The sequence below is a fragment of the Amblyomma mixtum genome, chromosome 10, assembly GCF_055824585.1.
Source record: "Amblyomma mixtum isolate Tamu chromosome 10, ASM5582458v1, whole genome shotgun sequence".
Classification (NCBI taxonomy): domain Eukaryota; kingdom Metazoa; phylum Arthropoda; class Arachnida; order Ixodida; family Ixodidae; genus Amblyomma; species Amblyomma mixtum.
In genome coordinates this window covers 57246866-57254244 of record NC_143021.1, presented here as the reverse complement: position 1 = coordinate 57254244, position 7379 = coordinate 57246866, and the positions used below count along the sequence as shown (strand labels likewise).

At 47.8% G+C, this 7379-nt stretch overlaps 1 pseudogene; it reads right to left on the bottom strand.

Moving 5' to 3' along the window:
- Positions 1-987: 987 nt before the first annotated feature.
- Positions 988-3297, bottom strand: LOC149325866 (uncharacterized; annotated as a pseudogene).
- Between the last annotated feature and the right edge of the window lie 4082 nt (positions 3298-7379).

The window sequence follows — 7379 nt, the reverse complement described above, 5'->3', positions numbered from 1 at the left end:
GATTCTGAATTGATTCTAAAGTGTTAATCAGTGACTTAATGTTGGGGTCCCATAGAGAAGACGCATATTCTATTTTAGATCGGACGACCGTTTTGTACAGTAGTAGTTTTAAACTAACCGGAGCAAGTGAAAAGTTGCGGCGAAGGAAACCAAGCATTCGATTAGCATCGTTAGTTATGTGTTCGATATGCGTTTTCCATGAGAGGTCAATGGTAATGTATACGCCAAGATATTTATATGCAGACACAAAAGCTAAGGGGGAGTCATTTAGAATATATGGATGCGGGTTCGCTTTCTAAGGTATTCGTGTTACTTTTATTGCTTTACATTTAGATACATTAAGCTTCATTAGCCAAGTGTCGCACCAAGCAGAAATGTTATTAATGTCAGACTGAAGAACCAAAGTATCGGATGGGCTGGAAATTTCTCTGTAAGTTACACAGTCGTCAGCGAACAACCTGATAGATGATGTTATGAGATCAGGAAGGTCATTAATATAGATTAGGAAAAGGAGAGGTCCTAGAACAGATCTTTGAGGAACGCCCGATGTTACTGAAGAAAGATTAGAATCATGGTCATTAACTGCTACATACTGAGTACGAGCGGCCAAAAACATTCAATCCATTTTAATACATCACAATCTATGTTTAGTTTGCTGAGTTTGAGAAGTAGAAGAGGGTGAGACACGGTATCGAAGGCTTTAGCAAAGTCAATGAATATGCAATCAACAATCGAAGAACCATCCAAAGCTGCAAAAAGGTCGTTAGTAAATGCGATTAACTGTGTTTCACATGAATGATTTCTTCGAAAACCATGTTGATGGGGTGTGAAAAAAGAATTGGACTCAAGGTGACTCATAGGGCAGAATAGATTGCATGTTCAACTAATTTGCATGGAATAGAAGTTAATGATATTGGTCTGCAGTTAAAAGGGCTGTGAACATCACCAGACTTGTGTACTGGAACCACCTTGCCCACCTTGCAGTCGTCAGGGAGCATGCCGGCCTGCAATGACTTCCTGCAGAGAAAAATTTTCGGACAACATGAGTGAAGAATAAGTAATAGTGCTTTTCAACATCTTGTTGCTGATACCATCAGCACCTGCAGAGGATGACACTTTAGCACTATCAATAAGTTTATGAATTCCCTCCCAGTCAATAGTGATGGCATCCATGAACTGGGAGTCAAAGGTAGGCATGTCGGGAAGAGTAACTGGCGTGGTTGTTACGAAAGACAGATAAAAAGTACGATTTAATAATGTGCAACATTCGTTTAGTGGGATCAGGGCACCTTGGTTATCTTTCAGTATCATATATTTTATTGGTTTCACGTTAAGGATATTCCAGAACTTGCGTGGGTTTGTAATCAGTAGACTAGGCAAGGTATTTTGAAAAAAGTTGCATTTCGCGTTGAAAAGAGCCTTTTTGTATTGTGATGCCACAGTACGATAAGCATTCCATCGCTCTGTACAGTTAGATGCTGTAGAGCGCCGAAAGATGCGTTTTTTTTTTAGCAGTCGCCTCAAGGAAACACTGAACCATGGTGAACGTTTGGTGCACATTATTCTTCGAAGTTGGATGTACTTATCAGTGAGGGCTTCCAGTTTGTCTTTGAAAAGAGACCAGTTATCGTGCAGTGAACTTTCCCAAAATGTGGGGAAAAAAATGTCAGCAAATTTTTTTAGTTCGGTGTTAAATGCAGAATAATTTCCATTTTTGCAATCCCGAATTACCTTATAATGTTTGACTGGGTGGGGTGCACGTGACGGTAGAGTGAAGTTGATAACTAAATGGTCGCTTAGTCCAGGCAGAAGTGTAAGAGATGAAACGGAGTCAGGGCAGGTTGTTAGAACAAGGTCCAGAGTGTTGGCAGTGGATGCTGTAATGCGAGTTGGCTCTTTCACAAGTTGACAGAGGTTAAATGTTGAACATAATTCAAGGAAGGTTACCGATTCTGAAGAAGAACAAACAACGGGGTCGTCTTCCGTCCATGATATAGCAGGGAAATTAAAATCGCCTAAGAGAAAAATTGGTGCTTTTGGAAACCTAAGTACTATTTTGTTAAGACAGTCATGGAGGTTATCACAAAAACTGCTCGCTGATTGGGGGGTCGGTAACAGGCACAAAATATGGTTTCCTTATGGTTTATCTTAATACATGTGCAAAGAAATTCAAGCTCCGAGGATATAAGAACATCATAAGAAAGCAAGTCATCCGCAACAGCGATCAAAATCCCGCCACCCGACCGCCCAGAGCGATCTTGTCTATAAACAGTGTAATGTCGTTCGCAATCAAACAGGTCAGAGTTATCAATTTTGCCAGACAACCATGTTTCAGTGATAATAATCACATCGGCACCACACGTGTCTATCAGGGAGGATAGGGCGTCGCGTTTATTCATGAGGCTTCGAATATTTGTGAAAAGGAATCTGACATCACGAGTGCATTCGGCCTCAACGGCCGCTGATCCCTAATCACCGAGAACGGACGAGTTTGAAGAGCCTCCTGCTCCAGTGACGTGTGCAGATGTCAGCGCAGGCTCAATTTCACACACACGATCAGTTTGTGGACAATAAACGTAGCATTTCTTGCTCACATGTAGCTTGTTGTAGCGCAGATTATAGAACGCTCCGGTGCTTTTACCGAATTCAACCAGCTTTTTCCGCGATTGCCTGGTCGCCTTACAGAAATCTTCTTGAACACTAACACGGGTCTTTTTTTAACTTATCCTTTTGCGATAAGATGCAGTCTTTGGTCTTCGGAGAAATGAATTTAACAATTATCGGCCGGGTTTTAGCTTGAACGAAAGGCCCCAATCTATGCGTGCGACAGATGGCCTCATCACTTAGTTGCAGCGAGAGGGAATCTGTTAAAAGTGTTCGTACTTTTTGCTCGGTTTGGGCCCAGGTCTCATTCGCTTCATCTTCAAGTCCATAGAAAATTAAGTTGTCTCGGCGTGATCTATCATCATACTCATTGAGGCGAGCTTGGATCATGGAAGTCTCGTCTTTAACAGCATCTGTGATGACGCGACTAAGTTCAGCAGCATCATGGATTCCTTCAAGAGTGTCTACTCTGGTCTCAACCGCTGCCAGTCTCACGGTGACATCAGACGCACGTTCCTCGAGGATCTTTTGGCTAGATTTCACCTCATTAAGGGTTGACATTACTTCTGCATGACGCGATTCCATTGTACTTGCGAGTGCTTTGATTGCCGCCAAAATTTCGATGCTGGTGCCGTCAACATTTTCCCCAGGGCCGGGGTTGACCTCAACGTCACCCGACATGAATAGCAGCATCATAACAGGCGGCTCTAAACACGCACTTTGTCCTCCCCTTATATACGCTCGCGATATCACCCAGTCCACACGAACCCTTCCTGCACCCTCTGCCACCACCCCAAAGCCACTCTCGACCATATCCTTTTCCTCTGCCCGGCGGATCCTCCCCCGCGGGGCCTGGAGCACCTTACCACTTGGGAGGCTTGGGAGACCCTACTGCGCTCCGAGGACCCGGCCAAGCAAGCCATCGCCACCGGCCGGGCTGCCAGCGTCATGAGCCTCCGGGACATGAACGTTTGAGTGCAGTGGGGCCGTGCGGGGGCCCAAGGATCGACGTGTCCAAAACTCCCTTGTTACAAATAAAGTTTTCATCATCATCATCATCATCATCATCATAACATCTACGCAATCAGAAGCCAAAAATGACAGAACATGTGGGCATGGGATCACTTCCAAGTGGCTGTCCCGTGTTTACCCACTTTGCATCCCTGATACCATTCACAAATGTGAACACTATATCCTTTCCACGATATTTAGTGCTGCTAAGCACAAAGACACGGTGAAAGGAACTCGAGTGACGGACTGGGACCGATTTCGGCAATACAGGAATGACACAGTGAACGGGGAAATCGAGGACTTAGGAGCCTGGATTGTCACACTCAAGCAGGCCGTGAAGAGTACCACAGAAGAGGTTCCGACGGAGGAGGAGGGCTTTACGGCTGACTCTAGATTGTTACACATGTGGGAAGCACATGCGAGTCTCCTTCGGAGGTGGAGGAAACAAAGGCATAATGGTGTCCTCCGTAGGAAGATGGCCAAGCTAGAACGAGAAATCGAAACGTACACATTGGAGTTGCAGTGCAAACAGTGGGGGCAGATTTGTGACCGGATGAATGGGCAATCCGGATGCAAAAAAACATGGCAGTTGTTGAGGCACCTTTTAGACCCGGCGGCAACCAAATCTGCGGAAGAAGGGGCAAATGGCTAGGTTAGTGCATCGGTATCAAGGCACGATTGGGGAATTTATACATGAACTCCGAAGTCGTTACATAAACAGAGAGGCGGGCGGTTGCTTGCCGGATTATTCGGGGGAGGAAAACCTTGAATTGGATGCAGACTTTACGGTGGCGGAGGTAGAGTTTGCAATGGGCCAGCTTCGTACCACGTCAGCAGCGGGTCCGGACGGGGTTACTAATAAAATGCTGAGGAACCTGGATTTCAAGTCAGTGGGGGCACTCACGAATTTAATGAATAAATTTTGGGCGGCCGGGGAGATTCCGCCAGAGTGGAAGCATGCTAGGATTACATTTATTCCTAAAGCAGGGAAGAAGCTCTGCATTGAGAATCTGCGTCCCATCTCGCTAACGTCGTGCTTGGCCAAATCGATGGAGCATGTAGTCCTGAACAGGCTTCAGGGTTATGTAGAGGACAATGAGTTGATACCTGAAACAATGATTGGCTTCAGGGCTAATTTATCGACGCAGGATGTCCTGTTACAGCTCAAAAAAGACGTGGTTGATCCTGGGTACGGCACGGGCACCAAGGCTATCTTGGGGCTCGACCTCACTAAGGCCTTTGACAATGTTACCCATGAGGCAATATTGAGGAACCTATCGGACATAGGACCGGGGGGTAGAACCTTCCGGTACATCAGATCGTTTCTGGAGGGTAGGACTGCGGAGATTGTAGTCGGAGAAATGAAATCGGATCCCTTCCCATTGGGGGGCAGGGGGACACCGCAAGGGTCGGTATTATCGCCCTTCCTATTTAATCTCGCCCTGATCAAGATACCACCCAGGCTGCAAGGGATATCGGGACTTAAACATACATTTTATGCAGATGACATTACTCTATGGGTAACAAGAGGCAGTGACGCACAGTTGGAAGAAACTCTACAACAGGCGGTGGATATTGTGGAGGAGCTAGCAGGGGAAGCAGGACTCTCGTGTTCTCAGCCCAAGTCCGAGCTTTTTGTGCTGAGGGATAAACCAAGAGGGATACATGCGAGGCACTATGTGCCGCCACCACCTTTAGAGGTGAGAGTAGGGGGAGTACCGGTCGCTGAGGTCCAAACGATCAGGATCCTGGGTATGTATCTGCAGACTAACAGGAAGAATAGCGAGTCATTGCAAAGGCTTAAAAATACGGTCAATGCTACCGTGCGGCTAATCAGGAGAATCGCCAATCGTAAGAGAGGTGTTAAGGAAAAAGACTTGTGTAAGCTAGTGCAGGCATTTGTGCTCAGTAGAATAGTGTATGCGACGCCTTATTTGAAGCTGGACGCGGCGGAAAAAGGAAAGGTGGAGGCTATGATTAGGCAGGCGTATAAAGCGGCCCTCGGGTTGCCTCAGAATGCGTCTACCGAAAGGCTGCTGGGATTAGGGGTGCACAACACCCTAGAAGAACTACGGGAGGCGCACTTGGTTATGCAGCTCGGTAGGCTTTCAAAAACAAAAGCAGGGAGGGACATATTGGAAAGGATCGGCATTGGAGTTGACGTTCCAGCCGGTGACACGAAAATTCAGGTGAGGCGGGAAATGCACAAGGGCTTGTACATAAAACCTTTGCCCAAGAACATGCATCCAATACATCACGAGGACCGCAGGAAGGCAAGAGCCAAAGCTTTACATGCTAAGTACGGGAAGTACGACGGGGCAGTCTATGTAGATGTCGCCGAGTATAAGAACAAGGATGCATTTGCAATTGCGGTGGTGGACGGGCGGGGCCACTTGATCGCCTCTGGATCAGTCAAAACCCGCTCCCCAGAAACTGCAGAGGAAGCGGCAATAGCACTAGCTATGACTAGTAGTAATGCTGACCTGATCTTCAGCGATTCAAAAACAGCCATCCGAAATTTGGCGAGGGGCAGAATATCTGTCACAGCGGCGCGGTTGTTGAATCGGGCCACGGAGCGAGGGATTACGGAGGCGGAAATTGTCTGGGTACCTGCACACTCTGGGAACCCTGGGAACGAGACGGCTCACATGAATGCTCGAGGTTTCGTCAGCCGAGTAGGTGAGCCGGACGTCCCGGGAAGGTCCACGAGAGATGGGCTGGTATCCTTTCATGACATTACTACTCATTTCAGACTTAACCGGAGGATTTACCCACCCCCGGACAAGCAATTGGTGAAGGCGCAGGAATGCGTCTGGCGCCGATTGCAGACCAGATGTTTCTTCAACCCATACGTGTTGAGCAAAATCTACCCGGACATTCAGCCGGAGTGCAAATGGTGTCACGAATTGGCAACCTATGACCACGTATTATGGAGCTGTAGCATAGCACCGCCACCGGCGGACATTATGCGTGATCCTTCCCTCGAGCAGTGGGAGGCCGTGCTGGCCAGCTCAGACCCGGTCGTCCAGACCAGGGCCGTGGAGTGGGCCACCCAGGTCGCCGTCAGCCACGGGTTGATGGCCATCTAACACGGAATCGTCCACACATGCTCTCTGACGAAAATAAAGTTTTTCCATCCATCCATGTGGGCATGGGATGAGCAGCAAGCACCGGTTGCTTGTGCGCGTAGAATAAAGGGAATAAGACTGACTAACCTGGGTAGCAAAAAAAAAACGGATGATGCAGCGTCTGCATCGTTGCCGCTCTCCCATGCCCACTGGCGCGCGCACTTGAGAACACGCAATTTATAGGTGACGGCACTGCTGGCGCTGGCAATGTTCTTGTCTTGTAGTGACAGAGCACCGGTGGCGTTCCAAGGATGGGAGGTAGCAAAACCAGAACCGGCAAACCGCAAGCTGCTGGAGGAAGCTGACGGTCTTCGTCGGCGAATACAGGCGTCGAAAGTTCCAAGGGCACTCTAGGGAGGACAGCATACCATGGGTAGCAAAAAAGACCGGATGAAGCAGCGTCTGCATCGTTGCCGCTCTCCAATGCCCACTCTCATTCTCAGAAACGACACCCATGCCCATTCTCAGAAGCGATACACTACCGTAAGAAGCAGAGATGGCGCAAGCGTACAATATCCACTGCAACACCTGTGGGAAAAAACAGCCAGCACATGGGAATAGCAAATATTGTGTCAATGATAGGCACAAGCAAATTCATACCGGAACTCAGCGGAAGTGCCCAGAAACCAGGAACAA